The following is a 26,663-nucleotide window of genomic DNA, read 5'->3' as shown; positions in this document are numbered from 1 at the left end:
TACAACCTGAAGCGAAACGTAATTTACAATAATGTGCCTCCAACACTGGCAGTGGTAATTCGAGTCTATAGGCTTATTGTTTCAGCGCCTGAACGGAGCACGGCCGTATAGTTGTGCGGCAGATAGAGAAGTGCTATTTTCTTTCCAGTAAACAGCCGGTAACTGTTAAGTTGTTATTTTTAATTTCTTCTGTTTTCTTTAAAAGGACAATAATTATTCAGCTGTACATGCTGCAATGAGATGAAGAAATTGGTATCAGTCAGAATGTTGCTGACTCATAAACAGAGCAAATGATTTAAACTTCACATACAAGGTGATCCAGCTGCCCATACCTACTGGTTTTATGCAACCCACAACACTTTCAAATACCACACGCAGGATTTCCATATACTGTCACTCGCAATGAGTATCAGTCCTACAGAAAGAATGAGTGGGAAATTTTTATAGGAAATTCAATGTAGTTAAATTTTGTATGTTTCCGCTGGAGGCCATGGTATTCAAGTTATTCAAGATAAATGTGTTTGAAGGTCACTCTTGCACGTTTCTCTTGAATAATAAGAAAAGTACTGCCTGTAGCAAAACTGTACCTCAGTACAAAATGTTTAACGACATTGCGTTTCGTACAAAAAGGTTCTGTTCATTTTTTTGTTGTTTGTGAATGAGAGAATATGAAAATTTCACGCATGGTTTTTGGAGGCTTTGTGAGTTGCGTGAAATTCGTAGCCGGGGGCAGATGTGTCACCCTGTATAGGGGAGAATTTTGTACTTTGAGGACAGTGTACCTCAGAACATGTGATGTTTCTTAGTTAGAGTTGCAACCTAGTGACAGATTTTAGAATTACCAGCCGCAGTCGGGAATCGAAATAATTCGATAGTGAAAGTTGAAAATTTGTACTGAATCTGGACTCGAAGCCCGATCTCCCTCTTAACGCGAGCGGTTGCCTTGACTGCCTTGCCCATATGGAAACTGTAATGCAACATTCTAAAAATCATTTTTTTACCTAAAACTTCATGTGATGATTCCCGACCAAGGAGCCATATGTTAACGTTTACATTATATGCACTAACAAAGGAAAGCGCGGCCTTCAGTTTTTTCGAGAGCAGCTATGGGATACGTGATCGTTTGCCTTTGTCTTTTGCCATCGCGTTCACATCATGTAGGTATCGTGCTCTGTAGCTCTGTATAAATTATAATAAATCAAATTAATTATCAAGAAAAATGTGTTCGAATACTTTATTATACACCAGTCCACATGCTTATGCTAACTACCAGCGACTTAACAATTTCATTTCTGGGCCTTTTGTGGGGGAGACGCAACATTTCGGCGCGTCACCGATCCGTCATTGGAGTGATTTTGTTACAGATTCTCAATACTTTTTTCGCTTATTGTACAAGCTGAATCTGCAGTCATCCGGAGAAAAAGTCCGAGAATTTTAATTACATTTTTAAAATTGCATCGGTGCACGTCTCTAGTTGCACCGCTCCTAACACCAATCTAGGACAATTACATCGTGCAACTTCGACACATATTCAGCTGCTTGCTCGCAGCGAGTCCTGTATTCCCACAAGAGGCACGGACCCTGTTGTGCATGGCACTGAAGTTATCACGGCAGCCATGCCGACAAATATACTATGTACAGAGTGATTCACTAAGATATGCAAATATTTTAATATGTTATTCTACAAGGGAAACTAAAGAAAAAAGTTCATATAAGCATAGGACCGCAAATCTTTAGTTACGGAGTTACGGGTAATAAAAGATTTTGCCTGAAATTTAGCAACTTCGCTAATACGAAGCCATCGTAAAACTGTACGAAGTTAAAGTAAACCACTATCTCCGTTTATTTTGTTGTTATTGGTCTGGTGAATCTAATAAAACATGTCTCACACGGGTATCTGCAGTAGTTTTCCAGAACATCCAGAGAAGCAAAGATTATTATTAAAATATTTTCTTTTACTTTCCATTAAGAATGTAGAAATGTTTATGCCATTGTTGGCAACCGTTAGTGAGTTGTTTCAGTCGTTTCGTACCCTTGAAATTAGTTAGTTTTCTATATTGTTCAGTGAAAGAATATAATAACAACATTAAACGTATTCACGTGTGCTATGGTATGTATTAATAAAAGCAGATTATCTGACACATTCATACAGTTTCAGTTAACGATATTACCATTATTTTTCAAAAATTAAATTCTCTACAACTTCTGTTGAAAACTTTGTGCAATTATCTTGAATTTAAAAAAACAAATTGGGCCAAGTAGATAATAAAGTAAACATTTTAGGAAATTACTTCTTTGTTTCTCTGGATGTTCTGGAAAACTACTGCAGATACACGTCTGGGACATATTTTATTAGATTCACCAGATGAATAATAACAAAATAAATGGAAATCATGCTTTACTTTCACCTCGTACAGTTTTGTGGTGGCTTCATATTAGCGAACTTGGTAAATTTCAGGTAAAATCTTTTATTAACCATAATTCCGTAACTAAACATTTGCGGATCTATGTTTATGAGAGCTTTTTTCTTTAGGTTTACTTGCAAAATAACTTATAAAAATATATGCATATCTTCATGGATCACACTGTATATATGCGTGGTATCCACATATATATAATATATTTATAATCACATGACGATAGGCCTACACACTGGAGACCACCATAAGCAGTTTCCGGTATTTTATAATGTTTTTGTTGTTTAAGGACATCTAGAACTTCATGACTGTTCTGCAATTCACATTTAAGTGCATCGCCACACATTACATTAGTTTCTTTAATGTCTTAACAATTTTACCTGTCTTTAAAATGAAAACTTCTGTTATTTTCTTCTAGCTTCTATTTTAAAATGTATTTAACATGTAAATGGCTATTGGTAGCACTGACACTTCATTTAATTTCACTTACTAATTATTGGCGTGTAGTAGAGTAATAACGTAACAGATAGACTGTTCAAGACAGTATAGACAAAATTTTCTCGATTTCAACGCATTTAAACTTCAATAGAATATTTGTTCCTAGGTATACGTCCATTTGGAAAACCCTTAGTTTTCCGGAGTAATTTTTGTAATTTCAGAAAAAATATTGTAGCACATAAAAAGTGGTTGCAATCATTTCAAAATGGAATATGAAAATACCTTGAACTTCTATTCAGTCTGAGAATTCTCTTCCATATGTGTGAGCTCAGGGAGTGACAACACAGGTACATCACCGTCTATTTTTTTCTCTCCTTTTTTCTCTTCCTTATCCATCTGACCTGCTGCTTCGTGTCCAATGACCACGTCTTCAACGCGGTGTTAAACTTAATCTTCCTTCCTTCTTTATTACTGCTGATTCTTTTTCGGAACTAAAAACGGTTCCACGTATGATGTGGTAGTAAATGTCGGCAGTCTCCAGTGGCAAAAATATGCTGAACAGTTCCTGATCCAGGCGTTAATACCCAAGAAAAATGTTACGTGCTCACCCATAACCGAAACCTGGACGTCTACGTAGCAGCAAAAGGCGTCAGCCGAGGTACGACGTATATTGACAGTGAAACAAAACGAATTTAAGATAGCCGGCTGGATGAAAGCCAATGGCAATCAGGAAACATGCATTTCTCACGTGTACTGCAACCAGATATTTTCTTGGTGACAGATGCTTGTGAGTCCAGAGAAACAAGGCCGACTCCCTACCGATATGAGGCAAATTACTGTTTTCCAGTAGCGCTTGTTTCTCTGTGAACTCTAAAAAGCAGCTGCAAGCTGAGAAGCGGCAGTGGGGAGAACACCGGCTATCGGAAAGAAACCGGGCAAGAGCGAGTAGGCCTTGTACTGAGGATTCTGTACGAAATTAATTATGTATATAGACAGTTCATCTATAGGTTTTGATGAGTAAGTATGCGAGTATCAACATGTTACAGAAATGACCATATATTTTTATTGCACTGACTTATAAGCTTAAATGTTCTGCTACACCAAGGAACCGTCGACCTTAGTATTTGACATAAATTTCAACTTGATACTGCCACTCGTTTCTGAGAAAAAGGGGAGAGACAGATAAAATGATCCTATAAGGATTTCGTTTCTACCGATTGCGGTACGGAATCCTAAAACGATATCACAAAGACTTGAGAATGGAATATAATGACACCAGGCTAAGTAATAACGCAAGCGATAAGTGCTTATGAAAACATGAAACGCAGTTCGAGATTAATAGTTTATGTTCGCACTTAGTTATTTGTTTTCCTCTGGTTCAGTGGAACAAAGTCAGTTAAAGTTTTTCGATCATGGGAGAATCTCTACCTATTGCTTAGAATTCTGATAATAGAAATTACTTAAAAAAGGAAAATTTAGAAAAGGGCGGTAAACGGATTTCTGCTATAATCCAAAGGCAACCAAAAAACTGAAGCATCCAGAAACACAGTCTGATGTCAATGTAACTTCGTACACGTGAATACCGTCATCGGATATGTATAAAATTAGAGTTGGAATCCTCTTCCAAGTTGCAGCGGCCACCAGAATGCAATAGTGTTGCCCGTGTTTCGTGCTGCCACGCAGGGTATATAAGCAGCATCAGCATCAGATGTTGAATGATATAGAGATGTCACATGCTCGTATGGCACAGCGTAATCAGCACATGATATAATCTGAAAGGGTCTCATTGTAGGTCTCCATTTGGCTGGATGGTCAGGTCGTGTGATATTCAGATCTGTGGGGTGTTCGGTGTTGGCGGTGGTTTGACGTTGGACTACATGGGAACGTTAGGGCAGGCATAATCGTCTTCAAGATGCCGGTCATCCACGTCTGACCATAACGGGGAAGGAGCGCCGCATACTGCGCCAAACGTGTCGTAGCTCCTTCAAATCTGCACCTGTCATCTGAGAACAAATAACGGACTCCCTGCCATATTCCGTCAGTCCACGCCATCGGTTGGAGACTAGCAGCTTCCGGTCTACTGGATTACTGTCTCATGGGCAGGCTGTTGTTTACAATACAACACAAACTGCTGCGTTTAGAATGGTGCCGTGACTGACAAACGTGGGCTGCTGATAAATGGTGTCGCATTGTTCACAGCAATGAATTGTGCTTTTGTACTATCGTTGGCGAATATGATGGTACCGATTCTTCCTAAGTTTTGGAGAGGGACAGCGGTGTTACTCCTGGCGTCGTTGTACGAGGAGCCTTTGGGTATGAGCTCAAGTCACGGCTCGAAGTGATTGAGGGAACTCTAACAACTGTACGTCGCGAACATCCTGCGTCCTCGTGTGTTATATCTCATGCGTCTATATCCTTGTGCCATGATTCAGCAGGAAAATACTCTTTCACACTTGGCACATCTCTCTACCAACTTTCTACATCATGATGAGGTACTCCCACGGCCAGAAAATACCCGAGATCTGTCCCCTAAAGAACAAGTCTGACACCTGCTTGGGCGTCAACTTTTACCCACTGCTAGTGCTCAAGACATCAAGCACCAGTCACGACAGTTGTGGGCCATCTTGCCACAGAGTATACAATGGCTTCGTGATATCCTTCAAAACCGAATCAGTGCATGCATCGAGGTCAGAGGGGATGCAACGTCATAATAATAAGAGAGCCCATCTTGCCAAGTCCTCTGTAAATTTGACACAGTTTTGTAATCACTGAAATAAGATAACATGCCGTCTCAACCCGTAAAGTTTCATTTACTTTCCTCCCCTTCTGGGTCTTAACTTTTTTTGTCAGCCACAGTATATACAAATAAATAACAAAGCAAAGTGAAAATATCGCATATACTGCGAGGAACTACTCTTCAAATGTACAGAGTAAAACGGAAGAAATATTAGAGTTTGGCTTCTTGTCGACAACGAGGTCATTGGAAATGTAGTACTATCTTGAAATGTAGGAGGAACCATTCCGGTATTCGCCTTAAATGATTTAATGACCCACAGAAAACCTCAGTCTGTATGGCTGCTGGGATTTTTGAGTGATAGTTCAAAGTCTCCAGTACCTCGCCGTCTGTTTCGGGATATACTGGATAAAAGTACCATTGTAACAGTTTGTTTGTATTGTTTGTATGTATGAAATGGTTTCTATTCCTTAAGTTTCGCGTGTGTCTGTGTTGTAACGTAAACCTGAGCAATGCTAGTAGTACGCTTATGTAAACGCTATCTGATAAAAAGAGTTACCAAATGCAACTGAAACTGTGTAACTGTGTTGCAGTTAAGGTCTGACAAAAATAACTAGAAAATAAAAACTTGTATACCAAATAAGCTATCCTTTGAAATTCTGTTTTGTGCAGTGCTGTGAACAGTGTTACTATGCGTGACGTCATAGCACTTGTCTTACACTCCCAAAACACACATCTAACAGAATAAGAATTACAAATCTGTTTGAAAGAATAAACGTCCAAAATGCTTCTGCGAAAACGTCCTGTTAATTTTATGTATGCACTGTAAGAATATGACTGTCTGATAAAGAAATTAAATCTTAACTGAAATTTACCTGATCTGAACCTGATGATAATTTTGAAATGCTGCGCTTAACTATTAATGATTTTATTGAAACCTGCCTGTAGTGTTGTGTTAAAGTGTCTCTAACAAATTTTCATGACTTAATCCTCGCAATACCAAGAGGAGGGGGGGGGGGGGGGAGTGACTTTTTGCCCACCTTTTGAAAATATTGAAATCTACTCAGATACTTTGTTTTGTAAAATTTTGTATAAAATATTTATTGCCTTTAATGAAGTATTCCTCCATATTCTATGATTGTTTTACATTTGTCGTTTAAGCTTAATTGGAAAATTTAAGTTTAAGAGAGGTGGTCTTAAAGTCGTCTTACTCCATAAATAATAGCATTATGTGACCTCGAGACCTTAGAACACATGGACATTATATTTCTCTGGGACGACTGTAACAATGTCTCGACAATCACTCATTCCCCTTCATTGTTTCCTATTCAGTGGCACTTAGTGCAGTTTTAGGAACAACTGTGACTGAAAATGTATCGACAGTCACTTACTGACAGAGAAATATCACAGATTTTGGAAGAACCCACAGATTTTCAAATTGAAATTGATGATGTAGTGAGTGAACCTGAAGAGGAATGTGTTGTGGGCAAGGATGTGGACAGTGACAGAATACCTATAGACGCTGAAGATGAACTCTGGGCACCTGAAACTGGTGACGACGCAGTTTTAGAGGTTAAGTATATTACAAGCACTGGAAAAATTTATAGCTCCAAACCTCCTCATATTAGAAGACGAGCAGCACAATACATAGTGAGAGAAAGAGAAGGCAGAAGAGACGAAGGTAAAGTAGGAACAATAAGAGAATCATTTGAAAAAGTTTTGTCTCCAGAAATTGTCAATATCATAATAAAGCATACCAATGAAGAGGCAATGAGGCAGAAAATACATAAGACAGACAGACATGAATTCATGGCATATATAGGGCTATTATTACTATGGGGAAGGAAAACGACAGAAGCCATCTGTTACATATTCATGGTCCTACACTTCAGGAAGGTTTGTTTATACTGCTACCATGAACCGAACCAGATTCCAGCAGCTTACTAAAAAAGTAAGATTTGATGACAGAGAGTCGCGAAGCGATCGTAGGAAACGTGATAAGTTTGCTGCAGTACGAGAAGTTTTTGATAAAATGAATGACTTAGAGTCAAAATATTATTCTGTTGGGATGCACACTGTTACTGATGAAATGTTGTCACTGTTCTGTGACAGGTGTCCCTTAAATGTCTTCATGAAGGAAAAACCTGGTAAATACGGTATACTTACACGGATGCTCACAGACGCTAAAACCAGATATGTTATCAGCAGGGAGCCTTATGCTGGGAAAACAAGTGATGGTGCACAAGAATCAAGTTCCGCTGCAGTCGTGGTAAAACACCTGGTGGTTCCTGTACATAATTCAGGGCTAAATGTCACCACAGACAGATATTACACTTCAATTGATTTGGCCGAAGATCTGTGAAGGAAACTCATGCTAACTCTCGTGGAAACATTACAAGCTAATAGGAAACATATACCTCAAGAACTGAAAGATATCTCAAGACGAGAATTATAGTCTAGTAAATTTTCTTTCAGTGATACTAGTAGTGGAAATATTCTAATCACAATTGTTTCTTATATCCCACGTGAAAGAAATCTGCTGTTTCTATCATCTCAGCATCTTGACGCTGCAATTGGTTCACCTACTGACACTACGAAGAACGGAGTTATAAATTTATATTATAATGAGACTAAACGTGGCGTTGACACGATAGATCAAATGATGAGGAAATATTCAACTAAGAGGACTACAAGAAGATGGCCGCTGTCTGTTTTCGATACTCTTGTGGACATAGCAGCGGTAAATAGTTATACGCTGTTTTTGTCGAACTTCCCAGACGGGAATAAGAAGAAACCTAATAACCGACGACTTTTTCTTCACGAACTGGGACTACAGCTCACGAAACCATACACTGAAGAAAGGGCCACAAATATTGCAAGGCTGCCAAAGCCTGTAGTTTCAAGCACGGAGGGTATTTTCTGACGGAAAATCAAGCAGAGCATCGGTGCTAAGGAAGCTCATGGAGGTAAAGGTATATGTGATTTGTGCGATAGTGAAAGCTGTTCAGAAGCAGATAAGTACAACAAAGTGAACAAAACAATAATAATCTGCAATTGTATGCGATACACATGAGGTAGACGCAGCAAAAAAATTGTTGTTCCAAGTGTGAAGTGAATTTCGAAGAAAATGGAGAATAATTCTTCTCAGGACGCTATGTTATGTACCTAAGCTATTTGTACATTACCTCAAGTTTTTGTAATAGTTTTTATTTATAGTAAAGTGTATCTCCATAGTACTATAACGACTTCAATTAGTAATTTTTTCTAGATAATTAGACTTAGTAAACTTAAATGACGAAGTAAGTGAAAGGTATAAAATGCATTTTTGAAAACAGTTTCAAAAGAAATGTCCAGGTTCTGGACCCTGATTATGCATCAATAGCTGTTTCAAAAGTATGTTATCAACGTAATTCAAAGACAATTAATGTAGTTTATTTATGTTTTAAATTTTTCTTGGTCGGCACAAAATAGCCCCCCCTCTGCCCTTGGTAATACGCGTTACTGAAAATGGCTTGGTATTGCGGGGATTAATCTTGTGGCAACGGAATCGCGGTACTGATCGATAGTGCCGAAAATTAAAATACAGGGCCGCAGCTAACAAGCTAAAGAAAAACCTCTCCAATGTCAATGCAAGGAATAGCAACTATGCCATGCGCAACATATTTTACTCTGAGTGACTGTGTTGAACTCAGTGCAATGCGCTGACACACAATTACAAAATAAAATTTTCTTGAGGAGACGGGGAAGAAACTGAACTTGCTGAATGGTTCAAAAGAGACTAACATTCAAAAACTGACTTGTAAAACTCTGATTCCTTAACAATTGCAACCTTCTTAATAGAGTTCCCTTTTTTGAAGAAATATGTACTGGAAATGAAATTAGTTAATGAAATCGTAAAGCAATGATAAATATTTAACCCTGAGTCCAAGCTACGTGATCAGATCAATTTAATCAATCAATCTAACTGACCCAGACCAACAAAGAAAAGTCATGCTAAAAATGTGCCGACCTCAAACACGAGATAGATTGGGTGCAAGCCAGTAACACTTTTGATATCCATCTTCACAAAACCATATTTCCAAAATGCAACTTTCTCTACATATGCGTTTCTGTGTTCTGTGATTTATTTCCAGACCTCTCAGCAGCGTGACCAAAACCTGACTCACTTAGTAGGAAGACTTTGGTGTTGGTGTTTATGCACGTTGCTAGTTACTCATACTTAAGAACATTCACCCACAAAAGCGAGTCCTTGCCACATTTTTTTCTTCAATTGATATTCACACTACCTATAATTAAGAGTCGCCTATGTATCAGTAATTTTACGCACGTTTACGGAACGATTGTATTTTAACTTGGTGTTCAGTTGCACTACAGATAATATATTGTCTCCTCGTTACTCGCGCAACCAAATATTTCTTTCAATTCTAGTTGTTCTTCCTTTACGTTCTCCCACAATATGGAACTCATAAATATGGCAAACCTTTTTTTAATATGCGTCTGTTTCACCGACCTCTCTGTCTTCAATCGTCTCTCCTCCGCGTCTGCATTCATCTCAGATGTTAGAAATAGATAATTACCTTACTGATTCGTGGCGCAGTACCATCTGTGCAGTACAGTTTTACATTCAGTATAAGTAACAAAGTTATAAACGCATCCCTCATAAGCGAGCATACATGTGAAAATTCAATAATAAAATCACTATTATCATTTGCTACGGGAAGCAAATGAATATTCGATGCATTTACAACGATCGCTTAAAGTAAAAAAAAAAAAAAAAAAACATTGTGAAAACAATGTTACAAAACTGAACAGATTCGTAAGTAATGTTTTGTTACCAATTGACACAAAATTAATTCGTTGATGAGCATGACTGTTACAGATGCATGTTGAGCATCTCAATATGGACTGTCTCTCTAGATATTTGTCACATGCACAGTTTTGCAAATCAGCGACTGTCGATCCGTTAACGAAAATTCGTTCGACGTTGTGAGAATTAAATCACGACTTTTCGCAAACATACATTTCTCGCAGTGTTTCCATATTTTTGTCCAATCCATGTACTTTCTGACGTGTTAACATTTGTCCTGCTATTATGTCCCTTATTTTAGTAAGTGTCTTCCGCATGTTCCTTTCCTATTCTATTCTGCAGAGTGGCTCATAGTTTCGTTATCTTGTCGGTCCACCTAATTATCAGCTTCTTTCCATACACCGCATCTCAGCGCTTCGATTCTCTTCTTTTCCCGTTTTTCCGCATCCCATGATTCAGTTCCATGCAGTGCTGTGCATCAGTCGCAAAAGTTTCTTCCTGAGACTAGTACATTTCTTTTTTAAGAAGGAATGCCACTTTGTATTGTCTAGTCTGTTTCTTATATCTTCTTTGCTTCGTCCGTCATGCATTGTTTTGCTTCAAACGTAGTATGATTCCTTCACATTGTCTGCTACGTGGTCCCCAATTTTGATATAAAGTTTATCACTAATCTTATTCATGTAACTCCTCATTACTTTCGTCATTCTTCAGTTTACTCCCAGTCATTAAAATGTTCCTTCCATTCAACACGAGCAGTAATTCTTCATCAATTTTCCTGACGACATTAATGTCATCAGCGACTCTTATCGTTAATATCTTCTTCTTCAGTTTCCTCTTCTTCTGCTGAGTGCGATTGCCCCTGTTTGTCTGCCTCATTCTGTGGCTGTGTTAAACCATCTACTGTCCCATCTAATGGGTGGTTGTCAGGGTAGTAGTTTCCCTTGCGGTCGTCCATGTTTACAAATTTTAGCTAGCCTTGTGGGTTCCATCCTTTCCATATGATCCTTCTAATTTCTTTTTCTTTTCTTCATCAATTTATTTTTATCTTATATTCCACTCTGGTGTCTTGTCGATACATAAGTCCTTTTATCCCAATTGTTACTTCTTGGATCTGCCTTACTGCCTTCATTTCCATTGCTGTTAACTTTTATTTTATCTTTTTTGATTCTGCTCTACTCTCTGCTGTATGCGTCATGCAGGATGCACCACTGTTTTATATATTTTTAATTTTATCTCAGTTGTCATAAATTCGTTTCTCCACACACTGTTTTGCAGCCATCTGACTACCTTGCTGCTTTTATTACTTGATTTATCACTTCCATTGTCAAGTCTTTATAGCTGACGACTGCAGTCTCTAGATAATTAAGGGTCATCACTTGTTCAATTGAGACACTGTTTATTCCTAATTTTTACATCATGCAGATGCTTTTGGTATTGCTATATTATTCTTTTTTTTTTTAGATGACATTTCCATATTATAAATTTTTGCTTAGATGTCTATTAAATTGGTGAAGGAACCTTTGTAAAATATCCTCATTATTTCCATCAGTGCAGTACCATGACAATTGCAATAAGAAGACTTAAAATAGAAAATCTCCTGGGCTAGATGACATATATAATGAATTAACAAAGTATAGGAGGGAAGTATTATATCAACAGCTTCCTACTTTATTTAATAATATCATGATGAAGGTATGATAGCAAGAGAATCGAAAAAAGTATTACAATTACAGTGTACAAAAATAGAGATAAACATGTTTTAGATAATTAACAAGGAATTATCATGCTTGATACAATCTTAATAACTGTTAACATCAGTGATCAGAGAATGCAGGATGACATAGAAGTAGCAAAAGAGCAGCAAGGATTCATGAAAAACAGGAGACCAATACATGCTATTTTTACTTTAAAACAGATTTTGGGGAAATCCACATAGTTTAATAACACAATCTAGCCTGTGCTTCGTTGACTTGTCAAAATCATTTGCTAGTATTACAGAAAAAGGATATAATTCAAACCTTAATCGGCAAGTGAGTACCAATGGGTTTAGCGTAACTAGTGGAAGACATACATATATACAGATAATAAAACGAGAATTAAAACGCACAAAGGATTCACAGACGAAATTATACTAGATAAGGGAATTAGACAGGGAGATTCATTAAGCTCATTCCACTTCATCTTAATAGTGGACAATGTAAATCACGTAGTAAGAAAGAATCTGGCTTTAAAACGTGAAAAAAGTGTAAATATTATATGTTATACCAACAAAATTATATCCTTTCAAGATGAATCTAATTCTACTCCTAACACTCTCTTTAATTTTCGTCACTGTTTTTTCTATGTAAAGTTTGAGCAGTGGGGAGAAAAACGATATCTGTATGTACCCCCTTTTTAATCCTAGTATTTCTGTTTAGTCTAACATACTTATTGTTCCTTCTAGATCTTGTGCACATTGTATGTTACCTGTTTGACGCTTAGGGGGAAAACATTGAAAGTTTTCATCTGACCTGAAAGTGTGCTCGAAGGTTAATTGCTTCAGCTGACTGCTATTTCTACTTAGGTGAGACAGGGTCGAATCACTGGCTGGTACAAATTTCCACCTTTAGTGACATTGCCTTAAAGTGAAAGTTTAGCATTCCACCCATTGTTTGACCGTTATCATTGTATCTCTGTTCATTTCATTAATTTCAATGCAGTAAATTTAAATTACTTGAAATAGGTACATGTTCCTGCTATCACGTCGAGACGCTTAGTGACAACGTACGATGCTATATTGTTAGTGACAATTTCTTTTATATGCTATTGGAACGTCACTGGGCTCAACAAAAAGGTCGCCCTTCATCCCTTCACTTCCATTACCGTCGATCAGATTATGATATTCTTACATAACGCCAGTACTGAAAGACTATTCAGTACCAGTCAGTTAATTAGTTAATTACTTGTCCACAGGGTCACTTTGTACGATCTATCGCGATGACGTTGCAACTAGTTACTTTAAACAATATTAACTTAACTGATTTATAAATATGGCTGCATACTGAGCATTTACTGACGATTCAACGCAACGGAAATCAATATTTAGTTTAATAACATATATAAATATGTACGATTTTTGCATTAAATAAGCCACAAGTTTATAAACAAAAATTCTTCTGTGGAATAGAAGGAGTGGACCAAAAGAAACTTTTATAACTGAAGTTCAAATTTATATTTGTTATCAGGCATTTACTATAACTGCGTATGTGATCAAAGTTTTTGGTAGTAACATTATTCACCTTTCTGAACTAAAACTAGCTTTAATGAGGAGTGAAGTTCTTTCTTTCTTTCTTCTGCTGCTTCGAATGTAGTAATCGTAATAGTAGTAGATTTATTGAACTGCAGACCTCTTTTTACAAGGATATAGGACATGTCAAAGTATTTACAAGTTTAGATCAATTTAAAATAAGCTAATTTGTATACACATATATTTACAGACACCTAGTTAGACATAATCATTAGATCTACTCCTGATATACAATACTATTTTTACAAACAATGTATTAAAATAATGTAATGCCACAATGTTCACTCATATCTCACTATCAGTCACTGCACACACAACACACTCATTTTTTCATAAAATGTCACTCACTACACACACACACACACACACACACACACACACACACACACACACACATACACTGGTGATTCTGGGCCATTTTCTGTACTGCAACTTCCCATTTGCTATCCTGAAAAACTGAGTCAGCATCCCTCCATAATGAGTGAGATATTGAGCTCAGAAAGAGGAAGAGGTGTTAGTACTGTGCTATGCATAGCTGGGGGGTAAGTATTTCTAGAAAGGAAGAAAGAAAGGAAAAAACATAAAGTGAAGGTGTTATGTGGAATGTTGGATGTTTTATAATCATTACTCTTAATATTATTATTATTATTTATTTGTACAACATTTTTTATCAAACTCCTACTCTGTTTTATCCAAGTAATCCTTCAATGCATAAAACGTATTCCATATCAGGTACTTTTTAGTTGCCTTTTTAAATAAGTGTATTTTTGCAATTTTTTTAATCACTTTTGGTAATTTATTGTACAGCTTTATTCTTGGTAGAAAATTCTGTTTTGGGTTTTATGTTTATTTTTTTCTTGGTAAATGTAAGTTGAGTCTATCTCTTGTTGCATGGTCATGGACAAAGCTGTTTGTGCAGTAATTACAAATGTTATTTTTGATGTGTGTAAGTGACTGGTAAATGTATTCACATGGAGCACTTAAAATCCCCAGTGTTTTGAACAGATCTTTACAATGTGCTCGACTAGTATTTTTGGTTATTACTCTTATGGCTCTTTTCTGGAGTTTGAAAATTGTGTTCATGTTTTGTGCATTTGTTCCCCAAAATAGAATGCCAAAGCTAAGAATTGAGTGGACATATGAATAATATGTAATTAAATGACACTGCATGTTACACACTGATGATAGGTTTCTAAGGGCATAACATGCTGATGACATTCTATTTGCAAGTACCGTTGTGTGTTCACACCACATCAACTGAGAATCAATATTCACTCCCAGAAATTTTGCATTTGTTACACACTCTATAGAGGTGCCATCTACATTTCATTTAACACTGACATTTTTCCTCTTCAAACTGAAAGTCATGGCATTAGTTTTATTTATGTTCAATGTCACGTTATTGCTTACTGACCAATCATAAGCTTCCTTGAGAGTTTTATTATTTTGCTTCCACAGCAAGGAGTTCTCTTGTTTTCTCAGTGACTATAATATTGCTGTCATCAGCGAAGAGAATTTTTTCACCTTGAGTAACACTATTGGGAAAGTCATTGATGTGTATCAGGAATAGTATTGGTCCTAATGTGCTACCTTGCAGAAAACCTGTATTAATGTATTTTGGTTCTGATAAGTGCTTTACTAAATTTTTAGATATATTTGAAGTATGTGTTATGTCTACTCTTTATACCCTATCTGCTAGGTATGATGAAAGCCAGTCATTAGCTACCCCTTGTTCAATACGCTTCTAATTCATTTAACAGAATCTTGCAATCGACTGTATCAAACGCCTTTGAAAGATCCAAAAATATGTCTGTGACACACTCATCTTTATCTAGAGCATCAAGTACAACTTCTGTGAATTCTACTATGACTGACTCCGTATTTTTGCCAATTTGGAAACCAAACTGTGATTTGCGTAAAAGATTGTATCTATTCAAGTAATTCTTTCATAATTGCTTCTATTGTTTTTGAGAATGCTGACAGCAGGGAAATGGGCCAGTAATTTTCTATGTCTTCTGCATTACCTTTCTTAAGCAAAGGTACAACTATTGCTTGTTTTAACTGCTCTGGAAATGTCCCTGATGTGAAGGCTTAATTTATTATATTTGTTAAGGGGCATTGTATAATCCCTAGGCATTGTTTCAGTACACACATTGGTACTTCATCTAAGCCTACTGACTTCTTATTTTTTAGTTTTTGAACAGTTTTATTGACTTCATTCTCTGTGGTGGGAAGTAACATCATTGTATTTAGTGCAACATTATTTACAGGTGTTACATTTGTTTTGGGGTATTTTTGCTGTACCTTCTCTGCAATACTTGAAAAACGCTCGTTTACATAGTTTGCTAGTGTTGTGGATCGTTTATTACCTTATCCCCCTCCATTAGCAGTATGTTATTCTGTGATTACTTGTCTCTCTCAATTTCCTTTTCTATAACATCCCAGACTGCTTTGCTTTTATTCTCTGCATGATATATTATTTTGTCATTAAATGATTTTTTTGCAGCAATCAGCACCTTCCTATAGATATTTATGTATCTGCGATAGAAATTTAAGAATTCTGGATCATTGCGAATGTTTTTCATGGAACTGAGGTGTTTAAGTGTTTTGGAGGAGTTCTTAATGGCTGCTGTTATCTATCCGTATTTATTCTACTGAACTGTAATGGACTATTTACAACAAATTTCATGTGAGGAAATGTGCACTATGATGTTGAAGTTAAAATACCAATTCCTCTTTCGTCAATCTTATCCTCTCGTAGTTGTGCTTGGACCCAACGTCCATCATTATTTATTGAATATTTTCCTATCTCTGTCTTCCATTACAGTTTGTAACCTCAGTAGGTTTTTCAAGTACCGTGGAAATTATTACTTAAAATCTTGACACATGTTCTGTCATCCTATCTCATCCTTTTGTCAGTGTTTTCCAAATATTCCTCTCCTCACCGATTGTGCGAAGAACCTCCTGATTTTTTATATTATCAGTCAGCTGCTTTTAAACATTTTGAAAGGTTGTGACATTATGAGAAGTGGCAGTTTTATCTGTGATAGTGGTCACAGTAAACACTTCTCTTGAATACACATGGAGGCAAAAATAAGGGGAGTTGTCACAACGTCGAAAACTTGAATTCAACGTCAGCCATCTGTGTTGTCTCAAAACACTAACTTCAGGTTTTGTTATCCTATCCATAACAGTAATCACAGAGTATACGTAGTTCACGCATAATGAGGCAAAATTTCCAAACAGAAATGCCACAACACTGAACATATTTCATCAGGTTATTTGTTGGCAAGTGTCTCGTCAGATGTATACTGTACAGGTTCACCAGAAGAAATCGTGCTGAAGTGTCGGGAAGCAGATTCTTCTGGTAATCCACACATATTGCTTTCTTAATCATATTTTCTGGACTTCAATTCTTCAGAACGTTTAATCTCCTAAAACTTTTCTGCTTTCTTCTTATGTAATTCATTTTAAGTCTTTACAGTGGGCGTTGTCTCTGCTTATTCAAAGTTTTTATGGGAGTTGTTCCTTTATCGTTGTTCATCTGTAAACCTAGTTTAGAACAGTCTGTTCTAAATTTGTAATACACTGAACATGTCGGTTCTGGGGTATCCAAAATTTAAGTTTAACTAGTCAAAAAAATCATTCGATGTTGTTCTTATGACACAGGGCTTGAAGAATTTTTCTCTGAATATAACAGGTGTAAGTTTAAATATTAAGTTCTTCTTGTAAATATAACCATTTATTAACATGAACGCTATAGTGTGCATTGTGGCCACTCAGTGACTGTGTATGTTGATGCACTTTAGATACGATTTCGACTCTAAGTTTGTTTACTCTCGTCTTGTGTTTCCTTCTGGTCTCCAGATACAATTTCTCTATAGTAGCCAACGACTTTTTAAGAGTTATAATACATCTGTTGACGATTCCATACAGTGCCAAGAATGCTGCTTGAGTATATGAAAATCTTGTATTTGTCCATCTCTATTAATAGGTACCATGTAGACATACGAAAAATCATGCAGGTTCATATGGTTTCTTCTTTCGTCTTTGCGTCACATGATTTTTACTTATAAGCCCAGTCAGGAGAGTTTTGTATATCATTGGAAGCCATTCGATGGAATTCCTTTACTAATCTTTTCCTCTCCATAAATGAAACATTCTGAAAACATCTCGATCGTAATCACTTACAACTGTAGCCAGTAACGAGACTCATGAGCCATAATCTTTTTGAGGAAAGCAGAAATACACCCTAAAACTTTTAGTTTCCTTATACTTGTAATCTGCACAGGATTGGAATGTTCATCTTCATCCACCGTCGTTGCTGATCCTTCCTTTCAGTTACGAAATAACTTTATACATCATCTCGGTAACAGTAACGCAAAGGGAGCTCTGCTCAACGTACCGAGAAAGCTTCTTTTACAACTTTGGATGCACAACGTGGTGCAGTTTTATACCAGTGTTTGCTTAATTACTAAATCATGTAACACTTTTAACTTACTTTATAATGTGTGTGTGCCTGACAAGAAATTTGGAAAGCCAACAACATGGAGCTACAGCATTATAAGACAAAACAAAAAAAAGAGAGAAGAAAAAAGCTCTTAGTAGAAATTCGATTTTGTTTGTTCCTCAGTACCGCGTTTTGATGCAACTTGACGTTATTCTCGTTAGCCTTCCACGTTAGGTTGGTGCATAAGTTCGTAACGTGTTTTTTTTTTGTTTTTTTTTTTTGTATGTTGGTATTCGAGTTGCTATTGTTTTATTTATCGACTGTCATTTTTATTAGTAGCTCACTGTTGCTATTTAAATATTTTCATTTAGAGATAGTGAGGAGAGTTTTGGGCGCTAGAAAATGAAGTGAAAAGTGGAGAAATCGGAATATTTTCTTCATACTCTTCTGACTTCAGCAGAGGTGTGACAGCAGCGAAGGCAGCCACAAAGAATTGAGCCGTGCGAGAGGACAATGACATTGCACAGAACACTGCAAGAAAATGGTTTTCTCGTTTCAAGGAGCATCCTTTTGACATTAGTGAAACTCCACGTACAGGAAGACCTTCGTGGTTTGATGAAGATCGTATAAACGCATGAACCCACAGTAATCCACGTCATTGTACCCGAGAATTGGCAAATGTGATGAAATTTCATTATTTCACCATCGTACGACATTTGCGTGCAGTCGTGTGTATGGGTACCGCATACTCTAACCAAATTCGCAAAATTCAGCGAGTGCATATCTACTTGGTCGTCATTACTTGGCGCGTGAACAACACCGACCGTTCGTATCACGTATCGTTATTAGTGACGAGAAATGGTGTCTTGATGCTAACACGAGGAAAAGAAAGTAATGTTTGAGCCCAAATAAAGCCGCGCGGGATAGCCGCGAGGTCTCGGACGTCTGCTCATAGTCCGCGCGCTCCCCCCTCCCCTCCCCGTCGGAGGTTCGAGTCCTCCCTCGGGCATGGGTGTGTGTGTGTTGTCCATTGCGGAAGTTAGTTTAAGTTAGATTAAGTGGCTTGTAAACTCAGGGACAGATAACCAAAGCAATTTGGTCCCATAAGATCTTACCACTTCACGATACACTGTACAGGAGTTGGGTTGAAAAGTCATTCCGCAGCCATCTAATTCACCTTATCACAAGCCCTCAAATGTTCACCTTTTCCGCTCTTTATCGAACATCTTTCAAGGAACTTCCTTTCCGGATGAAAATGCACTTCAAACACGCTTCGACGAGTTCTTCGCCTCTAAGGCACGTGATTTCTACACTCGCGGAGTCGAAAAGTACCCCAACGTTGGCAAAATGTTGTAAATAATGAAGAAAAATATACCATTGATGACTAAAGTCTCTGTTCTGTGTATATGTTGTGTTTATTAAACTTACGCAAAAACTTTACGAACCCAATTTATACATAACATTTCTTATTATGCGCGTTGTTATGTTCATTATTGTACCTGACAAATACAGTGTAACAAATCTGATCTTTTGTCAGATGGATGAATGAATGAACAAAAGCGGTAGTTGTATGGCATACTAGTATTATTATTACTTTATCACAAAGCTTACATTCTGTGACCTTTTCTGCCTAGGATACGATCTTACTGGAATCTTTTGGATCAGAAATAAATTGAAGGCTTTTACTCCTGTTCCCTGATCTTTTGCTCATACTGTGTTTGCACTTTGTACTGCATTGCAAGTGAGAAGCGTAATTTTATGTGCTAACATTGTGTAAAAATTTCTACCGCTTTTGCTTAGTTAACTGCAAACAACAGTTTTTTTGTACGGAATAGTGATATGTTTTTGTGCTGGGTAAAATACTCGTATTTTGTTGGGAACAATAGGAAATATTGAGCAGTAATCCTACGTGAGATGAAACGCACACTGATTTACTATTGTTATTTGTGATATATGACACTGTTTATGGAGAATTATATTGCAGAACATAAATAACAAGATATGTCAGTAAAAGCTTTTTGAACTCATTCTAGAAGGAAATAAGTATGCAAAACTGCTTATGTGTAATGGTTATTTTTACTTGACTGAGGATCCTTCGCAACTTACACAAACTAATATAACCCCTTTCTCTTTAAATTGTAATCCTACAACTGGGCACAATGATGCTATGCAAACTTCATTGGCAAAGTTTTAGGAGAATAATATTAAAAGTCAATCAATAATTTTGAGAGGTTTGCAGAGAGTAATGCAAGAAGTCAGAAAGATAACCTTAAAATATAGGAAGAGAATATTGCGGAGAAGCTCATGGGAAAAGTGAAAAAGAGAGTTACAAAGAACGTAGGGAGGAAATTGTTAGATGGAGGCAGATGCATAGTGCACTGAGCAAGGAAATTACTGGAGTGGCTCTTGAGATAGTGATACTGACGCTGAAATAAAACAGATCTTAGGTGAACCGATCAGTACAAGAAATGCAAAGGTAGTTACTGATAAAGGGCTGGTTAAGTAAAGTAATCGAAATCAAGAACAGAGTAATGAAGAACAGGAGGAAAACATTCCTAGTAGGCAGGAAGAGGGTATTGTTATTAGAGATTAAATGGTATAATAAGGAAATATGGAAATAGTAGATGAGGATTGTAACAGACAAAATAAGAGTATTAGACAATAGGAAGAGATGATAGGGAGCATAGGGGATTTTACTCAGGAGCTAGTGAGTAGGAAAAGTCTTGAGATTAGTGAAACAGTGTGCAGTGGCCAGAACCTTAAGTATAGCTCTCAGGTTGTACCTATAAATAAATAAAATACAAAAATAAATAAATAAATCAAACACATAAACAAACTCAAAAATAACAAAGCATCAGGAGAAGATGGAATTGTAGCCGAATTTCTCAAAAGTCTAGGGTCTAACTCAAGAAATGAGCTAGTTAAAATTATTCAAAACATATGGGTTACTGAAGAAATACCAGAAGATTGGAAATGTGCCTTAATACATCCGTTACATAAAAAAGGGGATAAATCGAATGTGAACAACTATAGAGGAATCTCCTTACTTGCCGTCACATACAAGATATTATCGGCTTGTCTTCTTGAAAGAACACAAAAACTGCTAGAACCCAAAATCTCAGTTTTCCAAGCTGGTTTCAGACCAAACAGATCTTGTCCAGAACAAATTTTAAACTTGAAATTGATTACAAGGATGAGACAAATGCGAAGGAAGCCTACAGTATATGTCTTTGTCGACTTTAAAAAGGCATATGATTCAATTCACAGACCCACACTATTTAAAATTCTTGAAGAACAAGGACTGGATAAGAAGACACGGAACATCATAGAGCAGACATTAACAAATACAAAATGCAAAGTGAAATTCATGGGAAAACTTTCAAAATCATTTGAGATAAAAACTGGAGTTAGACAAGGTGATGGATTATCACCTTTGTTATTTAACTTAGTTCTGGTTAGAGTCATGGCAGAATGGGAAAAAGAACTCAAAAAAGAAAAGTACTGGAAACCAATATCACTGGGAACCAAAAAAGATGACCTACAAATCCCCTACTTAGCCTACGCAGACGATCTTGCAATAATGGCAGATTCTAGTGAAATGGCAGTCAAACAGATAGAAACTTTAAAAGAGTGTGCAGGAAAAGTTGGCCTACAAATATCTTTTGAGAAAACGGTGTTTACAACAACAAATCTAGAAATTTCTAAGTTACAAACCAAATATGGAGAAATTAAGAGGGTACCATACTTTAAATATTTAGCAGAGATAATTTCTGAAAAATACTCACAACAAGAAAGAATATTAAAAGCTCGTAGGGGTCTAGGGCTGGTCCAAAACATTTACAATAAAAAATTGTCTATCTATAAATACAAAAATTAAACATTATAAGTCGGTAATTAAACCAATAATGCTATATGCCAACGAAACCTTGACACTTAAAAGGAAAACAGATATGGAAAACCTGAAGCAAGAGGAAAGGAAAATCATTAGGAAAATTCTGGGACCAAGATGGACCAAAGAGGGGTATAGATTACAGAAAAATTCTAAAATTGAAGAATATTCTAACATAGAGATAGATATGAGGAAGAGGCGTCTAAAATTCTATGGCCACATAATGAGACTTCCCGATCACAGACTTACAAAAAAAATAGTAAGATACGTAGCATCCCTTGTTAATGGAGGAGAATGGATCAAAAATGTAAAGAAAGATCTGGAATTAGCCAACATTACTACTGAAGACATGAACAAAAGAAACAATTTCAAACTTAAAGTTGACAAATGGGAGGTCAAACCAGAGACAAAAGCGCCGAGAACTGGAACAAAATGGAGCGAAGAAAGAAAAGCTGAATTCTCGCAAAGAATGAAGACCTGGTGGGCAAACAAGAAGAATAAGAAGCCCCAGAAGTGAACCATCTTTACTTAGCGTCTTCCATGTTGGGAGCTTTACGACTAATAATAATAATAATAATAATAAGAAACGACTGCATTAGAGATCGAAAATATGCGTACTTTGATAGGCCAAGATTTAGTAGATATTGAGAACAATGACTATTGTAATCAGCAAATTAAAGACAAACATAATTAGACACTTCTTCTGTAGAAAGCTAAAAGGTTACCTGTAAAAGGTCAGGAGGATGAACGCAATAATAATACTGAGTACAGATGTCACAAAATGATAGTACGCCAATTAGTAACTTCTCTAGCAGTAACTCGGTAGTATATCAAAATACAGTACACCGTAAAGCAGATAATAATGAAACAGACCAAGTGCAAGATGAAATTTTATCTGAATCTGAAACTACACCCATACAACTTCGTAAACGGGGTGTGTAGCATTAGAGTCTGATATCAGTAGCACTAAGATTAGACCTGAAAACATGGAGGTAGAACCAGCTGCTACTCACAATGTAGAGTGGACCCTGAGTCGCAGACAGGCACAACGAAAAGACTGCTATAAATTTATGCTTTCATACAAAAGGCCTTTCTCTGAATTAGAAAACACACACATATTCGCACAAGTTTAATTCACACACGGGCCACAGCGTCTATAGACAGTGGACATATATGTGTGAGTTCAGCTTGTGTGAATGTGTGTGTGTTTTCTGGTTCAGACGAAGGCCTTTTGGCCAAAAGCTTAAATGTATAGCACTCCTTTCGCTGTGACTGTCTGCGACTCAACGACTCCTCTATATGGTGAGAAGTAATTTACCCTTTCAATTTTGTTGTTATTCCAACCTGGACTTTCCACTGTAAGGATTGCATAAATTGTACGTAATAATGCGCGTAGGTACTTTAAACACAGAAGTTTCGTATGAGGTACAGTTATTGGTTACGTACAGCCATTAGTCAGCATGAAGTTACATTACGAAGACAGTAAGATTAAAGTCTAAATGTCTCACTTAGATGCAAAAGTAAAAACTCTATTTTGAAACGTTAGCATAAACTGAAAAATTATACACTAAATATTAGACTTTAAAACTGACAAGCTATAATAACACATCTAAAACTCTTCGCATCTCTCCTTTTCCTGTTTTCTCACAGTCCGTGATTGACTGCCATACAATCATGCCCTCCAGACGTTCCTTCTCAGAAATTCAATTTCTTCCTCAAATGAAGGCCTATGTTTGATACTACTGGACTTCCTTTGATCAGAATTGTCGTCTTTACTTGAGTTACTCTACTTTCTATGTCCTCCTTGCTTCGTCCGTCATGTGTTATTTTGTTTCCAAAGTAGCGTAATTTCTTCATTTCGTATATTTCATGGCCTCCAATTTCTGTTTACCCTTAACCTATAGTGTGTGGAAACACACTGTTCATTTCATTTAGCAGCTATACAATTCTTCCTCACTTTCACTGCGAATATCAATTTCATCAGCCGGTCTTATCATTCACATCCTTTTCCGCTTTTCTATCTCCGTCACTGCTTCTTCGATGTGCAGACCACACAACAGGAGTGAAAGTCTGAATCCCACTCTTACAGCTTTTCTAATCTGAGCACCTCGTCCTTGCTTTTCCATTCTTATGTTCCTCTCTTGGTTCTTGTACCCTTCTTTTGTTAAATCTTACGTCTGTTGTCCATACAATATCGAATATCTTACACCATTTTACATCGTCCAACGCATTTTTAGCCTCACAAATCCTATGAACGTGTCTTGATTTTTCTCAAGTCTTACCTCCATTATCAAGCGCGACGACGTAATTGCTTTTCTTGTGCCTTTTCCTTTCGTAAAGCCAGAGGGATAGTCATCCAGCAGTTCCTCGATATTGTTTTCCATTCTTCTGCATATTTCGGTTGTCGTTAACTTCGATGAGTGAGCTGTTAAGTGGATTGTGCGATATTTCTCGGAATTATCGCCCTTATGTATGAAATATCTCGGATTTATAGGAATTTGCTATCTTCAGGATAGTATGAATGATTTTTTCTGAAAGTCAGAGTGTGTATCTCGTCATTTCCCTAAACGATTTTAGAAATTCGGAAGGAATATTATAAGTACCTTTATCCTCGTTTGATGGCATGTCTGACAAAACTCTGTTAAACTCTGATTATAATACTCGAACTCCTGTGTCTTCCATATCGATTCCATTGTTTTCTTCTATCACTTCATCACACAGCTCCTTCCTTCGTAGAAACCTACAACGAACCCCCTCCACCTATCCACTTTCTCGTCTGGGTTTAACAGCGAAATTCCTTATGTCACACCTTTGTGCAATGAAGACTTTCTTTCTTAAACATGAATTACTTCAGAGTACAATTCAATATCGCATTTCTGGTTAAAAACGCATTACATTACTGACTTGTCTCTCTCCGAAAGTTAGCAATAACAGAAGCGTAAAACTGGTGGGACTGAGTTGTTTTACAAGCTGTATTTTTTATTTAATTTAAATTCTCATCAACATGGACACCCAAATGTTTGAATGATCTACCTTGATTAATAATTCTTGCTAATGCTTTAAATTGATCACTGTTGTTGAAACCTTTGTTGTGCAAAATTAAAGGTGCTGCAGTTCTGAAAATTAATAGGGGGGCGATTTGTAGATAATCACCATATAATCTTTCTAATTGACGTTATGTACAATTTCCTCCGTTGTTGTATATCTGTTGCAATTAATTACATTAGCAAAAAGTAGCAATTGTGTCTAATGTGTATTGAATGGAAGATGATTAACGTATATGAAAAATAGCAAATGGCGCAATTTTGGACTTAATGATTATGCCCCCAGTAAGAAAAATATCCCCTGTTTAAACTACATAATTCTGCAACCGGGGGAAAATATCCCCGGTCTGCACTCTACAATGCATCAACTAATTTTTTCTTAATTGGGGGGGGGGGGAAGAGATAATCATTAATAGAGTTCCACAAGTTTCAAAATTGGGTCCCATATTGTGTTTTTCGTGTATGCTAATTATCTTCCATTTAATACAGATTTAGTTCTTTTGTATAATATACAAATATTATAATCATCACCCATAGCGGCAATGCAAGAGAGAAAAATGCAAATAACGTGTTTAGCATGATTAACAGTTTTTTTTGCGAATGTTGTATTACTTAGGTTTCACGAAACACAGAATGAGGTAAGTTAGTGTCTTTAGAATAACAAGCAAATAATGAACATTTAAATTAGGATCAGAAAAAAGATGAGAGTTATCAAACTTGCGCGGGATAACACTGTAAGTGACTGATGGCATTTCAGTAGGAACTCCGAAGAAGAAATAAAAAGGGGAAAGAAAACACCTGATAGCTAACGGAGAGGGCTAGCGAGGGACAACGTAGTGGTAAGTGCAGCTGTCGGCAATTGTGTCACCTGTGCGTGCGCAAATGAGGCGCCGACTCGCATGGCTGCCACCTGTTTTGCCGCGCACCGCGTATGAACGGCGTCCGTGCATAATCCATGAGGCGGGCACGCGGCATGGAATTCAAGACCGGCCAGCAATTGTTTGAAATCTGTTAGCAGGCGCGCGTAATTGCCCGCTTAGCGCCCTGTTCGGGCATTGCTCGTCGGGCGTGAATTCGTCACTCTGGTACCGCCGTCTCCCCTGGTACGTATGTTCTTTTCTGTTAATGCAAGGAATGAATGCAGGAATCCACCAGTCGATGTGAACAACAGCTGCCTCCAAAGAGTAGGTAATACGCGGTCGTCAATTACTCCGTGAAAATTTTATTTAGCCTGAAACCCCTCAACAAGCGCGTGATAAGACGGGAAAAGTAGTCATCTATAATCGTCTGTAAACAGAAAAGGGGAAAGAAACTGTTCGCTTGTTTAAAGATACGAGGACCGTTCTAAAAATGAAGAACTTTTGTTTCACCAGACATTTTTATTCAAGACTGTTTTTGTACCCGCGGTTCTACGCTCCGAAGTGTGTCTTACATATACACTGGCGGGGAAAAAACGCAACACCAAGAGATAATTAATGTATAGTAATGTAATTTCGGGAATACGTTTGTCTAAGTAACACATTGAAGTGACAAAACACTGCAATTCACGGTTCGCGAGATACGCCGCTGCGAATGTGAAATTCTGGTACATTAGTAAC

The sequence above is a fragment of the Schistocerca serialis genome, chromosome 5 (genome assembly GCF_023864345.2).
Source record: "Schistocerca serialis cubense isolate TAMUIC-IGC-003099 chromosome 5, iqSchSeri2.2, whole genome shotgun sequence".
NCBI classification, from domain to species: Eukaryota; Metazoa; Arthropoda; class Insecta; order Orthoptera; family Acrididae; genus Schistocerca; species Schistocerca serialis.
This window is presented reverse-complemented; position numbering follows the sequence as displayed.